This window comes from Sus scrofa, chromosome 9 (genome assembly GCF_054392235.1).
Source record: "Sus scrofa isolate SSC_HxYL_T2T_F1_AM1 chromosome 9, Sscrofa_HxYL_maternal_Yorkshire_Landrace_v2.0, whole genome shotgun sequence".
In the NCBI taxonomy this organism is placed as follows: Eukaryota; Metazoa; Chordata; class Mammalia; order Artiodactyla; family Suidae; genus Sus; species Sus scrofa.
Genome location: NC_139391.1, coordinates 106,251,391 through 106,276,508, shown reverse-complemented (window position 1 = coordinate 106,276,508; position 25,118 = coordinate 106,251,391). Strand labels below are relative to the sequence as shown.

General features: G+C 37.5%; 1 protein-coding gene across 33 annotated transcripts in view; it reads right to left on the bottom strand.

Moving 5' to 3' along the window:
• MAGI2 (membrane associated guanylate kinase, WW and PDZ domain containing 2) overlaps positions 1-25,118 on the bottom strand; it is a 1,324,949-nt gene that overhangs the window by 707,075 nt on the left and 592,756 nt on the right. For 14 of the 33 annotated variants that reach the window (XR_014816024.1, XR_014816026.1, XR_014816025.1 and 11 more), the window contains exon 1: positions 4,217-4,487. The exons of 14 other annotated variants lie outside the window; for them this stretch is intronic. The gene's annotated coding sequence lies outside the window, so the exon portion shown is untranslated. Of the gene's footprint in view, positions 1-2,620; positions 2,800-4,216; positions 4,488-25,118 lie in introns of those variants that run through there. 5 more of the 33 variants (XM_021102535.2, XM_084977328.1, XM_084977332.1 and 2 more) reach the window with 1 other exon arrangement.

Here is a 25,118-nt window from a genome sequence, read left to right as displayed (position 1 = left end):
TCAGAGATGGTCTAATAGCAAAGCTTATCCCTTTTTATAAAATGTATTATTCCTCCAGCACCAGTCCCAGGGGGAAAAGAAAGGTGAGCAAGAAGAGTGGCTGGCTCTGGAATCTCAGCTGGGATCCTATTAACATGGGACTTCCTGACCTGCAATGCTTCAATAGGGAGTTATCAATTAAGCTCGCTTCTTCTCCATTGGCTGACTGCCTGGCAATGAAGCTTCTATTTCATAATACACATCATTGTTAGTTTCCTTAAGGACTGCAAAGTTTGATTTTCTTTACTGGTTTAAAGGGGGAAAAAGCTATTCTGACTATGTTCTTTCACAGAGTGAAGAGTAAATTTTCAAACACCTTGAGTAAGAGATTTTTTGAATTATCACTTTCATTATATTAGATGTATGTTTTGTGTGACTTGAGAGAACAGATAGGAAATCTTTGGGATAAAAAAAGAATAATGCACTGTTGGAAAATATGCTTATTTGACAGGAAGCCATCCTTGTGATGAAAACTAGGGAAAGGACCCCCATACTCTATTCTTAGTATACTTTATAGACTATATACTATATACGTATATATACATACACACACATATATATACTATATACATACTTTGATATGCTTGAAATATATAGTATTTGTTTTAACCTCTGATATCTGTGAATTATTTGAACTGGTAATTCATATTATAACAAGGTTCTAACATTTTTTAAGGTACTGACTAATACAGTCAAATGGCAATACATTTTTATTTTTTCCAATAAATTAAAAATCTGCTATCTTCACAGTAAGCAACCAAGGTCTTTAGAAGCAAGACTGTCACAAGGTGTGTGACTTAGAGCAAAGGCTGAAGATATGATAGAGAAGAAACATACCTGAAATTGAACATAAAATTAGAGTATTTTAAATTCAGAAACTTTTGTCATGTCTCTACTTATTGAATATAACATTGTTGTCTAATAAAGATTTTTAAAAACTGGAAATTGAATTTAGGGTGACAGGCCATTACTACTTAAGATATTCTCAGAAAGTGAGAAGCTTTATGTTCAAAAATATATCAAGGAAAATTCAGTTAGGGTATTGCTTCATCTCAACTTTTCCTTTCTATGCTACAGGCACCACACGGCCAACCAGGAAATTTCCTATTTTCCAAACTTGAAGCTATAAGAATATAGACAAACTGAAACTTACTTCAACATGTACATTTTTCTTTTTTAGCTCTCATTAAGAACTCACTGGTATCCTGAGGCTCACTCAAACATCACATACATCTCATTGCAAAATTTTCATGTTAGTCCCAGGTTTTTTTCTCCCTTGATGGCCACTGCTCATGAACTGCATCTATGTTATAGTTATGTTGATGCTTTAAAAAGGAAAACAAAATTACATTGATAGGAAGTTCCTAAGGTTCATGATTCTTTGGTATGTATGTATTATCTGGTTTAAACATCAATGCCATTCAACTTCTCTAACAGCTGATTAGATATGCTCTTAGTTTTACAAACACGGTTCTTTCATTCTAGACATTTGAAATTTCTCGAGGTAAAACCTCCTCAATTGCAGTCATTAACAATATTTAAAAGTGACCCTAGTAATCCTCCTATGAATGATGAGATGCATTTTCATTGTATTATCTATTGTCATATTCATTGTTCAACCATAATTGCATCAATTTTCCAAAAGCACACTATGTACCATCATCAAATTGTCCACAGGTATAAAAGCAGTAATCATCTACATGCAGTGTTAAAGTTTCATTTCTGTTATTCTACTAAAGAGGTGAATCCCATTGCCTCTGTAAGCTCTTAGCTTTATCAAAATTATTCCAGACTCCCCAAAAAATCAGTGCTGTGACTCCTATCCTATGTAGGAGTCCTAGATGTAAGCCCTAGAAAGGATACCCTTCAGCGGAGCAAGTGATATAATGACCTAAAGCACTTAGGAAACTGTTTCCATATGCTGTCAAGATTACCTTATTAGAAGTCTTATTTGGCATAATGTAGAGATGACTCCATTGCATTTTTCAGGAAGCCTTGAGGTTTTTTGCAAATTTTAGGAATTCGGGAACTATCATACAATTTAGATATTCTTTCTGCACAATGCACACACTATTGTACTCTTTTGCATCTTCCTGTTGTCCTCTCTGGTGGATAGTGCTGTACTTCTTGTCTAAAATATGAAGAGCCCAATCCTTTCCTCATGAACCCACTCTCTACTCAGTAGAGGCATCTCTGAATGCTATAAAATAGAGAACGGTCGGTTTCACACACACCCCCAAACAACACATGCTCTTAACCAGCTCCTCAAACACACAGCTCTGATAAGCACGTCCTGCCTCTGCTGGCTGGAGCATTCACAGACCAGAGCCTAAATGAAGGGGCAGTGTGGCTGCTGGAGCACCTCCACCTCCGCTGCTTGATCAGAACAGGAATTCCTCCAGAAGCTCATGCGGAGGACAGGACAGGAGTATGTCTTCCCCCAGCATCCCAAGTCTAGGGCATGATCTTTCTCTGTGCACAACCGATCGTGATTCAAAACAGGGAAACAACAGTAAAAAAGAAAAGGGCAGCTTTTATATCTCCGGAGATGGAAGATAGGCAAGTATCCCGGTGTCTTTACCTGTCACTTCCCATGTGGAGAGTCCAGATGTAAAGTGTCACACACGCGAGCGTCTTTCCTTAGAGAAGCTGTTGACTAGCCCACTTCACAACAACAAAAAGTGTACATTGTGTCCAAAGAAATATAATCTACCTCCTTTTAAAAACGGAAACATGTGATTGCTGGAAAAAATATCTTCTGCTAGTCTTGCTGGGTAGTTTGTATTTGAAGTAAGACGGTCACCACCCACTCCCCATTCACAGCGAGATTTAAAAAGGCAGGCAAACTGAAAGGAACCACAGCCAGTCCGCCCCTATCAGAAATCAGCCATAGGAGCGAATCACGCTGGGGAAAGGCTTGACAACTCGAAGAGACCATCTCCTCAGGACGGGTGGAGAGATATGGAGCCATTTTTCACTAGGTTCACAAGAAAATGTCAGCTCACAGCTGCTAGTGCACTGCCAGAGCGCATCTTAATTTGGTCAAAAGGGACTCAGCCAGTCATCTCACAGAACATTTTCTTAAAGAGTCCATTACAAATCTGAGCATCTTCTTGATAAATTCTTTGCTAATTGCATGGTGCAGCTCTGCATCCTATTCAAAACTAAATGCCTTCCCCCATTTCCTCTTAAAACCATGTGAATTAGGCACTTCTGAGCTAATGGTCAAAAAAAAAAAAAAAAAAAAAAAAGAAAGAAAGAAAGAAAGAAGGAAAGAAAGAAAAAAAAAAATCACCTCTCTCCACTCCCCACCCTCCTCCAGCTTCTTGACTAATACCTCTGGGCAGTTTACTTCAGAATAGAGTGGATTCTTGACCAATACACAATGACAAATTGGCATACAAGTCTGCTATCACAGAAAGCACAGGCAATGCTTTCTTTGTAAAAACACAGGAAAATACACATGCTAGAACAAAAGACACTGTATCTGCACGACAAGAAACAAGAGAAATTATGTGTTTGTTTTACACACATCTGTACCCATTTACAAAGAAATGGCTTTGCATCTATTTTAGTTATGACATACTGTATTCTTTCCTCAAAACCACGTTCCTCCCAAATTAATTTTTAAGCTTTGACACCAATGGGAGGTAAAACATACTCTGCTGGAAGAATGCCTGGTGTGTGCCTTTGTTGGTAGGGTGCCATTTCAAACTTGTTATATTTGAACTCAATTATTTGGGAAATTGAGATAAGGCAAATGTAGTCAGATATCTCTGAATTATTCTGACATTACAAGAAATGCCAAGTCAGCAGATATTTGCTGTTTACATTTCACAAGAACATAATCGTGCATTTGCAGCCTTCTGGAGCAAAATGCTAACTGTTCTCCAAACAGCCACCTGACAATCTAGGGCTGAAACACACATTCTGACTCAGAAGGAGAGAGACATCATGATGGCTCTCCACTGGCGGTATTAAACAAAAGCTCGGCAAGCAAACGAGAGGCATTTGGTAAATGAAGTGAGAGTTAAATCAAGTTTAGGTTCACATCTGGTGGAATATGGCACTGCCTACCCAGGGGTGGAGGAGCAGAAGGGTTTGGAGGTTATAAATAGAAAGCACACACACACATAAAGATACTGAAGCAGACCCGGGTCAGTTTCAGCTTACTAACCTAGAGCTCTGTTCAAAGGAAGCAGAGAAGCCGCACGTCCTCTCCCACCTTTCCATGGTCCTCATCAGTGTCTTCTCAAACCACCTGTACTGATCCAGCCCATTCTCAGATCACAGAATGCTCTTGATAGAAGTAGTCTCAGCTGGGCTTTGATTCTTTTCAGCCTGGATGTCTAGAATTTTCCTCTTTAAGCCAGACACAGCAACACAAAACTGCCGCTGAGGTCTTTTGTTTTCCCCTCCTCTCAAAGATGAAGCATGCAGCACTTCTCTCTCTCTCTCTCTCTTCCTCTCTCTTGCTCTCTCCCTCTCCCCTCTCTCGCTTACGCTCTCTCCCTCGGTTTCTCCCTCCCCAACCCCCACCAGCAAGCTCACAGGATTCCCGAGCGGCTGGGGTCATTTACATCTCCCAGCAGGAGAACCTGTGCTCTGTAGGCGCCCGTCTCTCACTTTGGGGCTTCCTCTGCGAAAGGGAGGGGAGCGGCTCTAGGTGAAGTCAGGTGACCCCTCCGTTAAAAGCCAGTGAGATGGATGGAGTTTGTGAATTTTAATATACACTCAGGCACATTTACATTACAAAGCAGAGAGGAAAATCTAGCTTCTAGAGTTAAGGCATTTTTGTTTTTGCTTTCATAGTCCCCTTTCAGCAATTAAGAGAAGCTAGTATGGTATAATGAAATGTAATTAAACTTTTCAGTGTTAATAACAAGGCTGCTTACTTTCAGAATCATCCAACTGAACAATTCTTTTAAACTTGTAAGCATAACTTTTTTTTTTTCATCCAAGGGTCAAAGACTCAGTCAATTTACTATTTACACAATTTTTCTAATTGATCTTTTCTTTGATATCTAGTGTAGCTTATCGCAAAGGATCATCATAAAAGACAAAAAAAAATAATGTGAAAGGAAAAATAAGTGACAGAAAACCAGAACATACAGCATGGCTAGAAATCAATAGTTTCCTATTGTAGAACTAAATTCAATGCTGAGTAAGTTTTTCCTCTTAGGCAAATTACTTTTCCCTTCTCTGTTTCAGGGTGTCAGTCTGAAAGTAGGAAATAAATGTAATAAATGTAGCCTCTCCCCTCCCTGCCAATCAAGCAAGCCTGACAGAGGAGGATGTCCAGGTAGATATACCAGTATCTCAGGACAGAGATAGAGAAGCAACGGGAAAAACTTGTGCTGACCTTGTACCATGCCAAAGATAAATTTATGGTCTACAGACCTAGACCCTAAAGAGTAAATTGCTACCAACTCCTTTCATGCGCCAAAGTTTTTGAGAATAACTCCTCTATCTCTACCATGCATTCTGCTCTTATAAACACTGAACAGAAAAATGAGATAATTTCCATAAACTATTTTGAGAGCTCAAGATAAAAAGTACCTTATAAAGCTAAACGACAAGTAATTAGAAGGAGGATCAACAAGTTCGATAAGAACAAGTATCAGAAGAAGAATGTCTTATTTGGCCTTTGGTGTTCTATGCATGGATTCTGGATTTCAAGAGCATGGCGATACTGATGCCTCAGCAGTGAAGAGGAAAACAGGCGGAGAGCTGACACAGAATCACATTATCCCTGCCTCAAAAGACAACATTTCGAACCCTTACACACACAGCTTCTCGCTCTCTCAAGAGTGATGTCAGGGGAGTGCTACACTTACTGCTGGGACAGAAATACACCCAGTCCCCGCCATAAACACCACTCAGCACTAGACGCGAAATGAGTAACAGCTATTCACTGTTCTTGCTTGTTTTGTATTTTAAAAGCTTTACCTTGCATGGAAAAGATCCTCTTTAAGCTTTTAACATAAATTATATGCTAACAGGCTGCAAATTTAGCTTCAGTGTGTGTTACCAAAATTGGCACCAAAACATTGGACAATAAGAAAAATCTTCCTTCAGAAAAGTAAGCTGGCTTAGGCAAATTTAGGAAGACTTAAATTTTTGTAGGATGAAAACATAAAGCATTTCATTTTACAGATTCTTATAAGCAAACTAAGTGCTCTTTCACCTTTATTTCTAAGGTATCTCCATTTTTCATTTACCCAATTTTTTTTTTCTCCACCTTATTTCCTGGTCTTTCTTCTTTTGGCTGTGGTATCAGGTCGCTTTCCTTGAATATACAAAATGTTGGCAATAAGAGAGAGAGCAGAAAACACATCCTGTGTTATGTTAGATGATACTTGGCCTTTAACGTAAACTCTAGCATATAGCAACTTTGAAGCTCCATTTTATGCTGACAAAGATTTGTGATGAACACAGAATCTACACTTCATATTTTTCATTATTAAAATCAAAGCATCTTGATTTAAAGAGATCTACCACAGCTCATCAATGACCAACCAAACCAAAGGAAAAAAAAAAAAAAGATGAAAATAAATTAGCAAAAATGTTATAGTGACTAACCCCAGCCATCTTTCTAAAATGTCATCCATTACTCAAGGAATAAACTGAAGTACAGACAGCATGTGGAATAAATTTTCACTCATACATTAATTTAGTCAACCAATGTTTATTGAACACTTCCTTTGTGCTAAGCACTATTCTAAGCACTGAGGGAGTATAAGATAAATACAAGTATCTAGGCCCTTTTAGAAACTGAAAATTTGTACCACCAATGTACAACAGATCTTATTGCAAAATGTTACAGAAAGTCAGAAAAGGGATGGAGGTGGAATTCTCCTTAGTGGGATGTGGGACTGTTACAACAGAATAGGTGACATTTGAACTGAGTCTTTAAAAATGTGTCAGTTTTTGAGACAAGAATGCAAAGGCAAGGGGATTTCAGGCCAAAAGACACAAAGAACATGAACATAGAGAAGCATCTGTGCAGTGGGGTATGACTGGACTCCAGGGTACTTGGGGAAGAGTGGCTCAAAAGGCAGGTAGGAACAGGCTGTGAATGATTTTAAATGCTCCGCTCAAGAGTTTGTGCTTTAACTGAAATGCAAATTATTTGTTTTACAAAGATTATTTTGACAGCAGTGCTAAGGATGGATTATAGTAGTTTCTCAAACTTTCCTAATGTTAAGAATTACCGGCAAGTGACAGTGAATATATAGATGCCTGGGTTCCACTCTAAATTGAAAAGAGAAGGCCAAAAATCTCTATTTTTAACAAATGTCCCAGGAGATAAGATGAATAAGGATAGTGACACAGAGAGTTGATACACTCAGGATTATTATTAACTTAAATGAAAGACTTCTGCTCTTTCACACTTAAATAAGAGATTTTTACATAAAGGTTGAGAACTGTTATGAGAATCGAATATGATAAATGTGCTTATTTTGCACCATGAATTACATCATCTACAATAAATCATGCAATCTCATTCCTATCTTACCTTATGTAAAACCATTTGTCCTGTCAGCTGAACTTTTTTTTTTTTTTTTTTTGGTCTTTTTGCCATTTTTTTGGGCCGCTCCCGCAGCATATGGAGGTTCCCAGGCTAGGGGTCTAATCAGAGCTGTAGCCGAAGGCCTACACCAGACCCACAGCAACCCGGGATCTGAGCCACGTCTGCGACCTACACCACAGCTCATGGCAACGCCGGATCCTTAACCCACTGAGCGAGGCCAGGGATCGAACCCGCAACCTCATGGTTCCTAGTCGGATTCCTTCACCACTGAGCCACGACGAGAACTCCTGAACTTATTTTTTTACCTCTCCTCCTATCAAGATCTTTCTCACATCTGTGTTTTTAGTCCTCTTCCTAGAATGAGTTCTCCTTTCTTTCTCCATCTCCACTTTATCTCTCCTTTAGGGACTTCCTGCTAACAACATACACAGGAATCTATCCTTTTGTTACAATAGTTTACATGTAAGGTATAATGACATGACAATAGCAGAACCAGGAATAATATTAATATAAAACTCTTACATTAGTGTTAAGGAATTTAGCTTTTTACATTCTTGCAATAACTCTATTAGGTACTATAACCATCACTTAACCACTGAGGAAAGTGAAGTCTGGAGACCTAAATAATTCACCAAAGGTTAAAAAACGAGTCAATGGCAATTTCTGGATTAGGACCCAAGATAGTTTGTGCTACGTGATTAATCGTATTGTATCTTATTCCCTAAGCATCTGGATCCGAAAAGATAGGAGTTGCTTATATCAGTAGACAATGTTGTTACTGTTTTGGCTTCTGCTTTTTTGCATACTTTCTGCTAAAGGCTCAGTTTCAGGAGCTGGTCACTGTCTCTGGGTTTAAAGTCTTTCTCTGCCACTCTCAAGCTGTGTGACCAAAGGCAAGTCATTTAGCCTCTCTTTGCTCAGTTTCCTGACCTATCTCATAGTTTTCATCTTGCAGCTTAAGTGATAATCCATCTTAAGTATTTAGTATAATGCATGAAACTATTAGATACTCACTAAATGTTAATTATTATTTTTAATTATTACTGTTTTTAATAAATGAGAAGCAAATTGTCTATGTATCCCCATATGTTTTCCATCTTATCCAGAGATATTTAGGGGTGACAAAGCATCCCTGATTCTGTGCATTATTATCAAACGTAGTTTATGTAGCTTTATTTTAGTTTACAGAGAAATCAGTGATTTGATCAAATTAGAAAGCTGCATCAATTACTACTTAACTAATCATGAACTACATGTATTGCTGTATTATTAGATCTGTAATACATGGTCTCTTGAGACATTTGTGATGGCTTCCTGGAAGGCAGAAAGTAGAAATTACACAATTTTTAAAAGTCAGCACTTGCATTTTAGCAATAAGGTACATAGTAATTCTTCTTACAAATCAATTATACCTGCTTTATGCAAAAACTATCTTTTTTTCTAAGTAAGTATTTCCAGTATTTCCAATATTCCTTACATTCAGAGATATGTTTACTAGCAAACTAAATTTCTTCTAAGTGTGCATTGTACTTGTCGGTTAAGTGCATGTTTAGTGTAGACATGGTATTATGTTCTATGAAATCAAAATCAAATAAATAGATCTTATTCGACAGTGGAAAAAAATTCTGTATAGGAATTACAGCTATCACGTTTTTCAAAATATAGATAAACATAACTTCAAGAAAATTCTTTTCTTCTTTTTTTTAATTATATAAATTGTTGATCCTAACAGGAAAGGATTCTACTTTTGAAGGTTTGTGTGTGGACTACATGACTGATGTATTACTCTGTTGACCACTGGGTAGATTACTTTAAGGTGGGCAGCTATAGTTAATGTTTGTAAAGCCATATTTCTGGGAACATTCTCTCCTTGCCTCCTAGGCTACATGACAATCTTCATCAAAAGCAACATCTCTTGTTGACTGTTTATGCCAAATTAATGCATTTTCAGTCACTGTCAAAAGTATCCTATTCTACTTGAAGATAGTTATATGTATATGCATGCATGCGTAATTATCATAGGCAATGGTTAAAGTTTGATTACCCCATTTGGAGAGAAGAAAAGCAAAAAGCAGAAAATTCCTGCTTTGGGTTTTTCTTTAGCCTTCTCTAACCAGCCAAAACAGGTGCTTTAAGAATGGCCTTTAACTGTGGCAGTGTCAAAGACACAGGGCTTTGGCGACCCTGACTTCACAATTTCCAAGCTGTACGGCACTAGACAAGTTATTTATTTCTATATGTTTCATAGAGTTCTCGGGCGTTAAATGAAATAATGCATAAGAAGTGCTAAGCACAATGCCTCAATGCCTGGCACACAGTAACTATTACCACCATTCTCATCAACACCACCATTACCATCGTATCATTTTCATCATCATCACCGCCACCACTGCCATCACCATCACAATGATTATCGTCCTCCTGCTCATCATCATCACCAAGGTTTATTGTGTACGAGGCACTGATCTTAATACGTACACAATGAACGGCAGTTTCTATTATTATTATTATTATTATTATTATTATTATTATTATATTTTCTCTTATTGGTTTTCAGTTCATGACATTATATGTTCCAATAAGCCCTAATCAAAACAAAAGTTTACACTTAAATGCTTCTCAGTATATTAAGTAAAAAAGAACATAACATGCTTTTCTCTTCACTAGTCTCTTCTACATAAACAATCCTTTGGACCAGACTTTGCACATGGATGGTCCTTATTAGATGATATCTAAATTCTTTGAAAGTAATTCATCATACATTAACAATGCATATAAGAATATGCTTCATATCACTGAAGAGACCAAAACACAGGCAGAAGTGAAATGCTTTCTATACTAAGTGGGCAACAATAAATTTCATTGTTGACAGCTGTCATTCATGAATCTGCATTTCTGAGTCACCCCACTTTTGATTTCTAAAAACCAGGCTGAATTATGATCTTTTATTTTCAGAAGCTCTTGCTCTCTCATAACACTTCACTTACTTTACCCTGTAAACTCTATCAGATAGAAATAAATGGGGCTTAAATGGGGTTTCCTACTCCACAAGACCAACTCTGTCTGTGATGAGCCTGGACAAGGTTGCAAAGTGGGTGCAATTTGGTGTCCATACCTTCCACCTTTCCTTCCTCTGCCCTTTAAATCACTTAGTGACACTTCTCCCATTGCCTTCAGAGTGCTTTCTGATTTTGATTCTTATCTCAACAAAAGCAAAATTCAATAGCATATACTGTGTACATTTGTATGTATTAACTGAAGGAAGGATACTTATTGTCTTAGTGACTTGGATGATTTGTACAATCTTTTAAAATGAACACATTCCTTGGAAGTAGAAACTAATTTCCAGAAATTCTAAACTATGGACTGAAATATATCCATTTAGATGGACTGAACTCAACAGAGCACCTTTCTTATAAAGCCCAATTTCAAATCATGAAGGAAAATGAACAGGGTGGGTGCTGTATACTCTGACTTTGAAACTTAACTTTGGGGGAGTTCCCGTCGTGGCTCACTGGTTAACGAATCTGACTAGCATCCATGAATGCTCAGGTTCGATCCCTGGCCTCACTCAGTGGGTTAAGGACCTGGCATTGACATGAACTGTGGTGTAGGTCTCAGACAAGGCTTGGATCCTGTGTTGCTGTGGCTGTGGCTGTGGCTGGCAGCTGCAGCTCCAATTCAACCCCTAACCTGGGAACTTCCATATGCCATGAGTGAAGGCCTAAAAAAAAAAAGAAAGAAAGAAAGAAAGAAAAAAAAAAAAAACTTTGAAAAAAAAAGCAGCAGATGGGCACCTTGGCTTTGAATTGTAACTCCACCTTAAACAGATTGTGTGACCTTGGACAAGATTGCTTAAGACCCCTAAGCTTTAATTTTATCACTCTATAAAACAGAGAATATAATAAAAAAAAGTAAATGAAATTATGGAATTGTTAGAACTCTGGAACATGAAAGGCTCTCAGGAAACAGGATTTGTCCTTCTTCTTCCAGGTAGTTAGTCACCCACTAAATTGCTCCTTTTTTCCATAGGTCTTCTTTCATAGGTCACCTGATCTGCTCACATCTCTTTTGCCCACTTGACATTGACATTAGTGTCTTTCAGCATAAGTGGTTTCACTGTTCAAGTAAAATATGCCTTTGTAGAGAGTATACATTTTAGTCAAGTAATCTACTTTCCCCAAGGCACCAAAGCAACTCAATAAAACAAATTAAATCAAATTAAATCGAATTGAGAAAGAGGGAGAAAAGAAAGTAAAAGTAAAGAAAGGAGAGAAGATCGAAGAGAGAGAAGAAAGAAGAGAGAGAATAAATAGTTACATGACCTACCCAGAGGCCAGGAGATAGTGCCATAGCAGTGTAGAGAGAATTTAATTGAGCTCTATTAGGGCTCATGAGACCTGACCTTGAGTAACTTGTTTAATGTCAAGGACTTTACGAAACGTAGATATCGAACTTCTCCCAAGATCTCATTCAGCTCATAGATTTTGGTTTCATAACATTAAGAGGTAAACATTTACTGAAGACCCTCCAACACTGAACCCCATTAGTGCATTGATACTGGGGATAGTCACCTCCCACTGACTCAACCCAACTCCTTGTCAGACACCACTGTATGCTTTACCAACTTAGCTCATTTAATATCTGGTAGTACAGTATCTCCATTTTAGAGAGGAAGAATTTTTGGTTTATTGGGTTTATTTGACTTTCCCAAGGTCAGAGAGGCAAAGAGACAGAGCAGGGATTAACACACCTTTCAATACAAAGCCCCAGGTACTTTTTACTGCACCATCTTGCCACCGTTTCAGACAGAAATTGGGAATAAATCTATTTAGGAATTAAACCTTCAATGAATGACTCTGCAATGATATTTTAGATAAACGTGAAGAAGCCTCAAACAGTCATGGAAATTTGAAGAAAACATGCCCTGTTATGGCAGTGATATGCTGCTTAATGTTTAACAATTGGCTTTACAAGAAACAAAAACAAACCAATTTGCAGCATTTGTCAATTTCTGCAGAGAAAATATGCCATCATAGCTAATTTCAAGCTATCAACTTAAAGTCCCTGAACTGGAGTTGAGAAGAGATGTGCACAGACTGGCTCTTTCGAGTCACTCTGTGTTTGTTTGTGCGTGTGTGAACCTGAATTTATATACCACTTTAATTTTCTTAAAAATCTAAAATAAAAGAGGAGTTCCCGTTGTGGTGCAGTGGTTAACGAATCCGACTAGGAACCATGAGGTTGCGGGTTTGGTCCCTGACGTTACTCAGTGGGTTAACGATCCGGCGTTGCCGTGAGCTGTGGTATAGGTTGCAGATGCGGCTTGGATCCTGCATTGCTGTGGCTCTGGTGTAGGCCAGTGGCTACAGCTCTGATTAGACCACTAGCCTGAGAGCCTCCATATGCCACGGGAGTGGCCCTAGAAAAGGGAAAAAAGACAAATAAAGAAAGAAAGAAAGAGCAAAATATCAGTTCAACTGCTTTTCAAGTAACTATGCGTGCCATGCATTTCAATTATGCCCTAATTTTCTTTTTTGGCCAATTACACAGATTACTAGTGGACTCTTTAAATTTCAAAATATAACTGTCAATAATCCTAGAAAATAAGAGAAAACAAAACTCCAAACTCCCAGTCTTGACCTTCTTATTTCTTTCCGCATACTCTGGGTTCTTTCATGGCTTTCCAATGGATACTTTTTTTTTTTTTTTTTTGTCTTTTTGCCATTTCTTGGGCCACTCCTGCGGCATATGGAGGTTCCCAGGCTAGGGGTCAAATCGGAGCTGTAGCCTCCGGCCTACGCCAGAGCCACAGCAACTCGGGATCTGAGCCGAGTCTGCAACCTACACCACAGCTCACGGCAACGCCGGATCGTTAACCCACTGAGTAACGTCAGGGACCGAACCCTCAATCTCATGGTTCCTAGTCGGATTCCTTAACCACTGTGCCACGACGGGAACTCCCAAGGGATCCTTTTTAAGATTTCTTATGAGATGTGAGTTTTCCTTCAGTTAACTAGCAGGTGACAACTGCAGTATTTGTCAGTACTGCCTCATCAAAGGGCCATGAGGGAAACTGGAATAGAAAAGAAGAACAAAACTATCCCATGGCCTTGCATTCTGTATTCCCCACCTTAAAGTTCTAAAACTGCTTGAATTCCTCTGGGATAAAGGCAAGGTGACTGACAAGTTGCAGGGAAATTGCATGCATAATTTACATGGCCCTGAGAGCCAACAGAGGAGTTGTCATATGTGTAGACTGCCTCACAAATGATATTCAGACAGATTGTTTGAGGAATGATTTCTGATTGCTGAGACAATTTACTTCGTCTTATTCATTTCTTCTGATTGTGAGATACAGAAGTAAGAATATAGCAGAGGGTTAAATGTGAAGAGTGTTCTTATGTAAGAAAATTTGCACAAATGCTGGAATTATTGCCTATATAAATGTGCAGAAATTTCTCCCAACCTACTAAATAAGAGAAAAATAAGAAGGATGCTGAAAGCATCACTGCTATTTAGAGGAAAATGAAATCTGAATTGAGTAACAACTCCCTTTTTGAAAATTAAGAAAAAAAAAAGTAAAAACCTTAAAATTTCAATTGTTATTTATAGCATGATATACTTATATCTAAGGTTAGGCTACATAGTAAATAAAAATACAATAGAAAGTTAAAATAAGATATGATGTTTTTATAATAGAAGAAATAATGCTCTAGGACCAAACTGCAGCAAAGGATGTTAATAACAAAAATATCCTATCAGGGAGTTCCCGTAGTGGCGCAGTGGTTAACGAATCCGACTAGGAACCATGAGGTTGCGGGTTCAGTCCCTGCCCTTGCTCAGTGGGTTAACGATCCGGCGTTGCCGTGAGCTGTGGTGTAGGTTGCAGACTCGGCTCAGATCCCGAGTTGCTGTGGCTCTGGCGTAGGCCGGTGGCTACAGCTCCGATTCGACCCCTAGCCTGGGAACCTCCATATGCCGCGGGAGCGGTCCAAAAAATGGCAAAAAGACCAAAAAAAAAAGAATCCTATCAGCTTGGTAGGCACCAGGACAGATGGCTGAACAAACAGGGTATTGGAGACTCCAGAATATTTGCTTTGAAATCTTTAAGAGCAAAATGTAAATATCTTTCTTCAATTGTTATTTCTCTTGGCCGAGAATTAAGTTAGCGTAACACCTTGGAGTTTCTTCCTAAATGATTCTTTAAAATTCCACATTGCCCTAGGATTCAGACAATTTTATAAATGATATAAGTAATGACAATAAAATAAAAGCATGATTCAGATTTTTCAAAATTTGAGAATTTCTCCAAATCTTAGATTATCAATTTAAGAAACAGAATTCATAGCCAATGAAGTTAAAAATAGCACAAATTGAGGAACAGTATTAGCAGTAAGGTGATAAAGTCACATATGACAGCTGGAGCAGAGGAGAGACGAAGGACTCATCACAAACACCTTAGGTAGAACCGGTCTTAAACAAGTGGACACCTGATCATGTACAAGGACACTTTGAGGGTGATGAATTACAATGACTTATGGAGACTTAGACACATATGTGAACAAAGACTAAGTATCTTTTAATAACAAGACAACATTTTGATCCTAAACTAAAATCTAAAAGGTGTCCTGAAACGGCCAGCAGTAGGAAAACGAATGTTTTCCAGAATGATTCATGACATAAAGACTTTTGGAGGATATTGACTTGACGTGGAGATGGTTAGATGTGCCACTCTGGAAGGGTATTTGTGTTCACAAGAGCTGAAAGAGCATCACTATAGCTGTCCTTTGATTAAAAGTGGTTTCCAGTGTTTTTGGAAGGAAGTTCCACTGTATAGGGGCTCTGAGCTTTGCCCCCTATGGATTGTCTCCCTTGGAATTCAATAAAATGTAATTGAATTACAATGGGTGAATCCATGGTGTCAATTGTTGCCTTCAGGGTTGAAGGAACTCTTCTTCCTCAGGGACCACCCCCTCCCCTCCCTGCCCTCCACCAGTGCAGAGTCCAGGGCCCAGGTTTTTAGAGAGCAGCACTGTACCAACGAACATCTGAGTGCATTAATAAATAGTAAAATAACTAGAGTAGTGAAATCACATTTAATTTTAGGAACTGCAGAAAAACTCAACATATTTCTTCTAGCACACAGGATGTGGCCTACTTCTTTAAAATGTCAAGCATAGAGACACAGATTTTATTTAAAGAACATGGAAACACTCCTTTCTTTTTTTGATTGACTCAAGGATATAGTCTTTTCCCATCAGGAAAAAGAGACGTTGACACTCTTTTCTGGACTGGTCATACTAAAAGCACTGTCATATTGTATTAGGGGGCTCTCAAAGGCATTATCTCATAATCATCCTATCAGATAGCTAAGGCAAATATGATAATTACAGCTTTTCAGATAATACACATGAAGCTCAGAAAGGTTAAGCATAAATCAGAGGGCTTAGTCTATATATATTTTTTTTCATCATTAAATAATGCAATATTTGAGAGTTATTTTTTTGCATCACTCTGAAGGTTCTAGCTCTATCTTAATTAGGCATTTATGGTACCTGAGTTAAGATAAACAGGCCTTTTCTTCATGGTATATATAAAGTTAAAGGGGAAAAGTATTTCTGTAACCCTTTACTTACATTTATATCTATATGTTCATTAATGTAGAATGCACATAAAAATTCAAACTAACTCCAGAAATAATAAAATTATTACCCTAGAGCTTTGTTACAAAATAATTTTTGAAACTATCATTTAACTTCAGAAAACCAAATAAAACAACACATTAAAATATTTTAAAATGAGGTAAAAATCTACATAAGAGGAATGTTTTTAATTTTGTTCTGCTCCAAGTTAGTTTCCATAAAAGTTAATCAGGTTTATGCACATCTGAATTTGCAAACAGAATGGAAATTGAATACTTTTGTTTTAGAAACCATTTTTATTGGCGTACAAGGCCAATAGTAGGAAACTGGTGTTCTATTTTAATTTCTACAAATTTGGAAAAGTCCCAAGAGGTATTAAGAAGAAGAAGTTACAGATTAGTTTCTTCTTCTTGTTGTTTTTTTAGGGCCACACCCATTAGCACATGGAAGTTCCCAGGCTAGGGGTCATATCAGAGCTATAGCCCCTGGCCTAAGCCACAGCCACAGCAATGGGGCTGCGTCTGCAACCTACACCACAGGTCACCACAATGCCAGATCCTTAACCAAATGAGTAGCACCAGGGATTGAACCTGCATCCTCGTGGATACTAGTGGGGTTTGTAAACTCTGAGCCACAATGGTAACTCCCCAGATTAGTTAAAAAAAAAAAAAAAAAAAAGCATTGAAAAGCTGTTTGCAAAAGTATTGCATGATGAATTGTTTATTTTGCCATCATGTCAAAAATACTGTCTTTGATACCACTCACTTTTCCTCTTTGGGCGTGTATATAACATTTTTGTTGGTACTCTATCATTTGTTTTCTTTCTTAGGATTTAAAACTATGTCATTTACTCACATAATTGTTCTTCTCTTGGCTACGTCTTTACTCCTTGCTTTTGGGAAAGCCATGCTATTTATCTCCCCTCATTCCTATTCCAGAGGTGAGTCACCTAACTTATTTGAGCTAAGTGTCCGTATCTATAAAATGAAAAATTGGACAAGATATTTTTTATGACTTCTTCCAATTTTAAAACTTTGTGTAGTTTTAGAGAAAATATAAAGGATCATACAATATGGTAGAGGACAAAGATGAAAAGAGCTTTTTCACTCTCTGCAAACTATGCCTGGACACTTCCCTGGTTGATAGTTCATACTCCAGATACTACACATTGAGAATATGAGACAGAGAAATGGTGAAGCAGAGAGATAGTGAGGCAGGTGGAAAGAGACAGAGAAGGATCTACTGGACATTTAGGGATTGCATGTGTATCAAAGGTGGTAGTTAAACACTATTACACCCACCACCAATGCCCCTCCACACACACACTAGCCTCTTACCTCTGTGTTAAAAGCAGCTCTATACTTCCATGTACTCTGAAAAAAACTTCAGTATCATCCTTGCCTCTTCTCTGTCTTTCACCCCCACATCAAATCCTGTCAGCCATACCTTTAAAACAGATTCAGAATCTAATCTTTTTTCACTATTCCTACTACCAGCAAGCTACTCTCATGCCTAATCTGGATCATGGCAATAACCTAAACGGTCTCCACATTTCTGCTCTTATTTTAGCCAGAGAGTTGAATTTGTTAAAACATAAATCAGATCCTATTAGTGTTTTTTAACCTCAAAGATTTCCCATCTCACTCAGAGTCAAATCCAATGTCATAATATGATTTATGAGGCACCCGACAATTTGAAGACCACTCCCAATGCCTTACGCTTCTCTGTTCACTGGGTTCTGGCCACACTCGCCTCCTCATGGTCCTTCTTAAGTAGTAGCCATACTGCACTACAGGGCTTTAATGTTTCCACTGCCTGTAATGCTCTTCTCCTAGATAGTCACATGCTCTGCTACCTCACTCTTTTTAGATCTTGATTCCAAATTTACTTTCTAAATTGAGGCTCTTTCTGATCATTCCAACTCACTTTCATCCCATCTCAACTTTTTTTTTTTTTTGTCTTTTTGCCTTTTCTAGGGCTGCTCCCACGGCATATGGAGGTCCCCAGGCTAGGGGTCTAATTGAAGCTGTAGCCACTGGCCTACACCAGAGCCACAGCAATGCGGGATCCGAGCCACGTCTGCAACCTACACCACAGCTCAGGGCAACGCCGGATCCTTAACCCACTGAGCAAGGCCAGGGATCAAACCCGCAACCTCATGGTTCTTAGTTGGATTCGTTAACTGCTGAGCCACGATGGGAACTTCCCATCTCAACTTTTATCCCTTACTTCTACTTCCCCATGGCACCCCACATGCACTTTGTATTTCTCTTTCCTGCTTTATATTTTTTTAGCACTCATCAGTAACTAACATAGTGCTTACTATTACATATTTTAATTGCTTGCCTTTTGTAATTATGTGACACCTCACTAGAATGTAAACTTAAGGCAGGGATTTGTGTCAGTTTTGCTCATTTCTCTATCTTCAGCACCAAGAACAGTGACTGGCACATAATTGACCCTGAATAAGTGTTGGTTGAATTTAATTGCATTGGATGGAACAACAGAATGGAAACTGAATTATTCCCTAAAGAGTAAGTCAGACTCTGGATAGTGATAAGAAGTATCAAGGCCATTGTTTGGTAAAGAAAAAAAAATGTGTAAACTTGTTGGGAGTAAGAACCCACTGTGGAGGAGTATCATTCACTGGTCTCAAGTTGCAAATGAGAAAACTGAGTCATAGAGCAGAAGGTCACAAGGACAGTTAGTAGAAAGAATAGGGCTAGAAGCCTGATCATCAAACCTTCCCATTCCAGTATTCTTCCTAAAAATGAAAAACATGTGATTTTCAAACTTAATCAGGACAAAACACAAGTATGATATTTAAAAAAAAGTCTTCTTCTAAAGCTTTAATTGCTATCAAACCCATCAAGTTAATATTAGCCATAAATAAGCTAATACTGGATAATATAGGCTAATTACAATAACAATATAATCTTATTAAGATTTAACATTTCATAAACATGAAAACATGTTTTAAACTTTAGACTTGCCCAAAGCAATAGTAATCAAGATGGTGTGCAAAGTGGGTGGAGGTGTAGATGATAAAAGAGTGGCAGAATGTTGACAATTGAGGAACTGGGTGTGGTTATATAGAGTTCATTACACTATACTTTCTCTTTGTTTGAACTTTTCTCTAATAAAACTTTAAACGTTAAAAATAAACTAGAGGAGTTCCCGTCGTGGCGCAGTGGTTAACGAATCCGACTAGGAACCATGAGGTTGCGGGTTCGGTCCCTGCCCTTGCTCAGTGGGTTAAGGATCCGGCGTTGCCATGAGCTGTGGTGTAGGTTGCAGACTCGGCTCGGATCCCGAGTTGCTGTGGCTCTGGCGTAGGCTGGTGGCTACAGCTCCGATTCGACCCCTAGCCTGGGAACCTCCATATGCCGCGGGAGCGGCCCAAGAAATAGCAACAACAACAACAACAACAACAACAACAACAACAACAAAGAAAAAAAAAATAAAAAAATAAACTAGAAACAAATCTTGAAGTCTCACTCATTCTTTTTTCTCGTTCCTTAAAATTTAGTTATAGCCAAGTCAGCTACCATTTTCTTCCTTCTCTGCTTATCTTCTCTTAATTCAAGAATATGGAGTCGAATTTTTCTATGTGTGATGCCAAGGCACAAATATACCCTGAGGGGCTCTGAATAAGCCTGTGCACTGTAGAGGTCACTTTGAGAGTGGTTTTCTATGAAACAAGTGTACTTATACTTTATGGAATCAAATCACCATGTTTTACTCAAAGAAGAGCCTATATATTTCCTTCCCTCCCCCAATTTAGAGGTAAAAGAGTAATAAAGATCGATACGTGGCATAGTCACTTTTTTGTATTGCAGAAGAATCTCTCCTCTGTGGATTGTTTAACACTGATGGATTCCTATAACTTTACCTATAGTTCTTCATCTTTTGATTTCAGACCAATCAAAATGCACTTTTATCTCTCCTGCAGCTTTCAGGTTACTTCACTGATCATTTTCATTCTATTTATTTGTTTATTTTTTCCTCCATATTCTTATTTTAACTTTAGGGCTCTCCAGTTGTGTGGAATTCCCTAAGTTCCCTTCATTTTGCCCTTGACTCCCTTTTCTCTGCATTCTTCTAATCTCTTCATTTGCAGTATGAACACCTATCTATACCCATCCAAAACAAAACAAAACAAAACCCATCGAATATAATTTATACTTTAGTCTAGCATATATGACTCATATATTCATAATCCAGTTCAAATTTTCATAATTCAGAACTAATTGAAGAAAGTGCCAAACTCAACATTTCTATTCAGGAATTCCCTTTTCCCTTATGGAAAGCTTCCTGCTAATAACTCTGCTTAAGTCTTTTTTCCTCTTACAATTTTGAATGTAGTCACCATGTCCCTTGAGGTGTGCTATGGTGTCATTCTCTTCATGAAAGTCCTTCAGGACCTTCCCATTGCAGCTGACATAAAATCCTGCTTCTTCATTCTTAGAGGCCATGGAAGGGGTGGTTTATCTACCTCTGTAGCCCTATAAGAGGCTCCCACCTCCTAGGTGCTACTGTCTAGATTTCACTGGCCTTCCCTCAGTTACTCTTGGCATCCTATCTAGCGTAGGATGCCAACTTCAAAAGTTCTCCATCTCAGTCCTTTCTTGATTTCTTTCCTAACGCTGATAAAAGTTTATTTTTATATATTTTATTCTTTTGTGTGCTTTCACCGAAAAAAAATACTTTTACTGTATTATAAGCTCCTGAAGGATTAAAGTCCTATTTGTCTATTATTCTCACCCTAAGACTTAAGTAGAATTAAAAAAAAAAAAACTTGGATACAGTGCTTACGATAGACATTAATTTGAGCTACCTAAGTATAACAAGCATGTATTTGATTTATTCTTTGTTCATCTCAGGGAAACAACTTAAGAAATCTTTCAATTTTGGTTAATAACAAAATCCATTAAATTTGACTTCAATTATCTGAATAGCCAATAATTTCTTCTTACTGGTATATGCTTTCTCAGCAAAGATTTAAAATCCATGGAAGATGAATGATGTTGACTGTTATCATGAATTCATTACTTATCAAATATTTTGCATATTCTATTAGGACTAGACAGTGATTCTAGCCCTTTTTGGTCAGCATATAAAATCTACCTGTTATCCTTTACAAAAAAAAAAAAAAAATATAGAGTGTTCCCGTTGTGGAACAGCAGAAACAAATCTGATTAGTATCCATGAGGGTGCAGGTTCGATCCCAGCCTTGCTCAGTGGGTTAAGGATCAGGCGTTGTTGTGAGCTGTGGTGTAGGTTGCAGACATTGTTCCAATCTCATGTTGCTGTGGCTTTGGTGTAGGTCAGCAGCTGTAGCTCCAATTTGACCCCTAGCCTGGAAACTTCCATATGCTGCGGGTGTGGCCCTAAAAAGCAAAAAAAAAAAAAAAAAAGATGTAGTGGTCACAGATGGGGCCCATTTTTTTTAAACAAAACATTTCATAAGTCCCATTTGAGAGGCAAAATTAGACACCCAACCTGTTTACCACCTGCAAACATGAAAACACCTTTAAGAATACATATCTATGTTTCTAGATAGATAGAGCTATCAAGTGATCAATCTATAGATTAATAAATCAATTGATAGGTAATTTGGGATAATAAATATTTTACATGAAATAAAATATATAATTATGGGTTTTGTTTATTTTTTGTTTTTGTGTATGTTTTGGTGTCCCTAAAATTGTCAAACTGATATTTCTACACATGCCGCTGCGTTTCCTTTAAAATTAGGTAGAAAGATGTTAATAGTTATACATGAGTCAACCACAGACTTGGGCACAAGGGTGGCTGCCTTACTTAGTAACAGCTGAGATATGATATGATGCCTCACTTCTGTAAAATGCCTGATCCAATTTTATTTATTTTATTAGAATTCTTCCTTTGCGGTTAGGCACTATCAATAAGAAGCAGAGGAATAAAGCAAAAAAAAAAATTCACAAAAGTAAAAGAAGATCCCTGATGAAGATTGTTTAATAGATAACTTCGCCTTCCTGAATCTCGCTGTCATCATATTGAACAATAATAAGGCCAAAAAAACATAAAAATTAACAAAGTTTAATATGAGAACTTAGTATGCTGGGTATTATGTATACCTAAGCCATAAGGCTTATTTACATTTATTTACAATTATTATTTATATTTATTTTATACAGAAACATTAATTAAAACTTAAGGAATAAAATCATTTGCTCAAGATCCTGTAGATAGCTCAGTATTTGAGCTTGGTTTCCAACCCAAGATGTCTGACTCTAAACATTGCAGTCTATAAAACAAGGAGCTCAGATAAACTAATCCCAGAAAAATTAGTGATTTTCTTATTATGAATCAACTGTTTACTGGTAGGCCAAAACGTTATGCTGGGAGAAAATAACAGATCTGAATAGAGTGCAACTATAAAGGCTTCTGGAGAAAGGTTGTTCATGATAGGAAAACGGGCAAAGGATAGGTAAAATCAACTCAGGTAGAAGTTAATATTAATGGATTAAAAATAGTTTAAATTTACTAATAATCAAAATCAAAGAAATAAAAATCAAAATGATAAAATATCTTTATTTTTTCATTGACAAAATTTGGGAAGGAAGATAAATTGTTTTTTCTCTTATATTGGAGAAATAGGCACTATTGCTAAGAGTATAATTTAGTAAAATTTTCTATAAAACATCTTGGGATACAAATGAAAAGCTTAAGATTACACATTATTCTCTTTGGAAGTTTATCGTAAGAACAGTAAAAGTGCACACAAAAGTGTATATAAGGATATCACTATGCATTATTTTTTATTAAAAAAATAAAAATCTAATCTTTAGAAACAATCTGAATTTCAAAAAAAAGAAAAAGAAAAAAATAGGGAATGGTTAAATTACTATGGCCCATCCCTAAAATAGAAAATTACACAGTTATGAAAATTATACTTTAGAATATGGAAAATTATCCCTATTTTATTTTTCAAATATGCATAAAGGGAATTCCCATTGTGGCTCAGTGGTTATGAACCCGACTAGTATGCCTGAGGATGCTGGTTCTATTCCTGGCCTCACTTAGTGGGTCAATGATCTGGCGTTTCTGTGAGCTATGGTGTTTGTCACAGACACGGCCCAGATCCCATGTTGCTGTGGCTGTGGCTAGGCTGGCAGCTATAGCTCCATTTGATCCCTAGCCGGGGAACTTCCATATACCATGGCTCAGCCCTAAAAAGCAAAAAAAAAAAAAGCAAAAAGTGTTGTACATCAAATTTTCATGATGATTATCTCTTCAAGGACAGATTTCTGCTGAACTATTTTCTACATTGTGTGATTCTGATTTCTACATTTTTCAGTGAACATATATTGCTAATTAATAAAATGAAAAGCTTGTCAGTTTGATTAGGTCCCATTGGTTTAATATTTGCTTTTATTTCTGTTGCCTTGGGAGACTGACCGGAGAAAACATTTGTAAGGTTCATGTCAGAGAATGTTTTGCCTATGTTCTCTTCCAGGAGTTTGATGGTGTCTTGTCTTATGTTTGACTCTTTAAGCCATTTTGAGTTTATTTTTGTGCATTGTCTGAGGGTGTGTTCCATTTTCATTGATTTACATGTGGCTGTCCAGTTTACCCAGCACCCCTTGCTAAAAAGACTTTTTTTTCCCCATTTTATATTCTTGCCTCCTTTGTCGAAGATTTATTAACTGTAGGTGTATGGATTTATTTCTGGGTTCTCTATTCTGTTCCATTGGTCTCTCTGTCTGATTTGGTACCAGTACCACACTGTCTTGATTACAGTGGCTTTGTAATATTGCCTGAAGTCTGGGAGAGTTATGCTTCCTGCTTGGTTTTTGTTCCTTGGGATTGCTTTGGCAATTCTGGGTCTTTTGTGGTTCCATATAAATTTTTGGAATTTTTCCTCTAGTACTGCAAAAAATGTCACAGAACTTTTTTTTTAATTACTCAGTGAATTTATGACATTTATAACTGTGCAATGATCCTCACAATCCAATTTTATAGGATTTCCATCCCACAACCTCAGTGCATCCCTCCACCCCCCAAACTGTTTCCTTTGGAAACCATAAGTTTTTCAAAGTCTGTGAGTCAGTATCTGTTCTGCAAAGAAGTTCATTCTGTCCTTTTTTCAGATTCCACATGTCAGTGAAAGCATTTGATGTTGGTGTCTCATTGTATGACTAACTTCATGGGTAATTTGATAGGGATTGCGTTGAAACTGTAGATTGCTTTGGGTAGTATGGCCATTTTTACAACATTATTTTTTCCAACCTAGGAGCATGGGATATCTTTCCATTTCTTTGAATCCTCTTTAATTTCCTTAATTAATGTTTTACAGTTCTCAGCATATAAGTCTTTCACCTCCTTGGTCAGGTTTATTCCAAGGTATTTAATTTTGGGGGGTGCAATTTTCAAAGGTATTGTATTCTTTCATTCTTTTTCTAATATTTCATTGTTAGTACACAGAAATGCGACAGATTTCTGAATGTCATTCTTATATCCTGCTACTTTGCTGAATTCATTGGAAACCATAAAAAAAAAAAAAGACAACTTACAGAATGGGAGAAAATAGTTTCAAATGATGCAACTGACAAGAGCTTAATCTCTAGAATATACAAGCAACTTATACAACTCAACAGCAAAAAAGCCAAAAACCCAATGGAAAAATGGGAAAAAAACCTGAACAGACATTTCTCCAAAGAGGATATACAGTTGGCCAATAAGCACATGAAAAAATGCTCAATATCACTGATTATTAGAGAAATGCAAATCAAAACTACTATGGGGTACCACCTCACACCAGTCAGAATGGTCATCATTAATAATTCCACAAATAAATGCTGGAGGGGGTGTGGAGAAAAGGGAATCCTCCTACACTGTTGGTGGGAACGCAAACT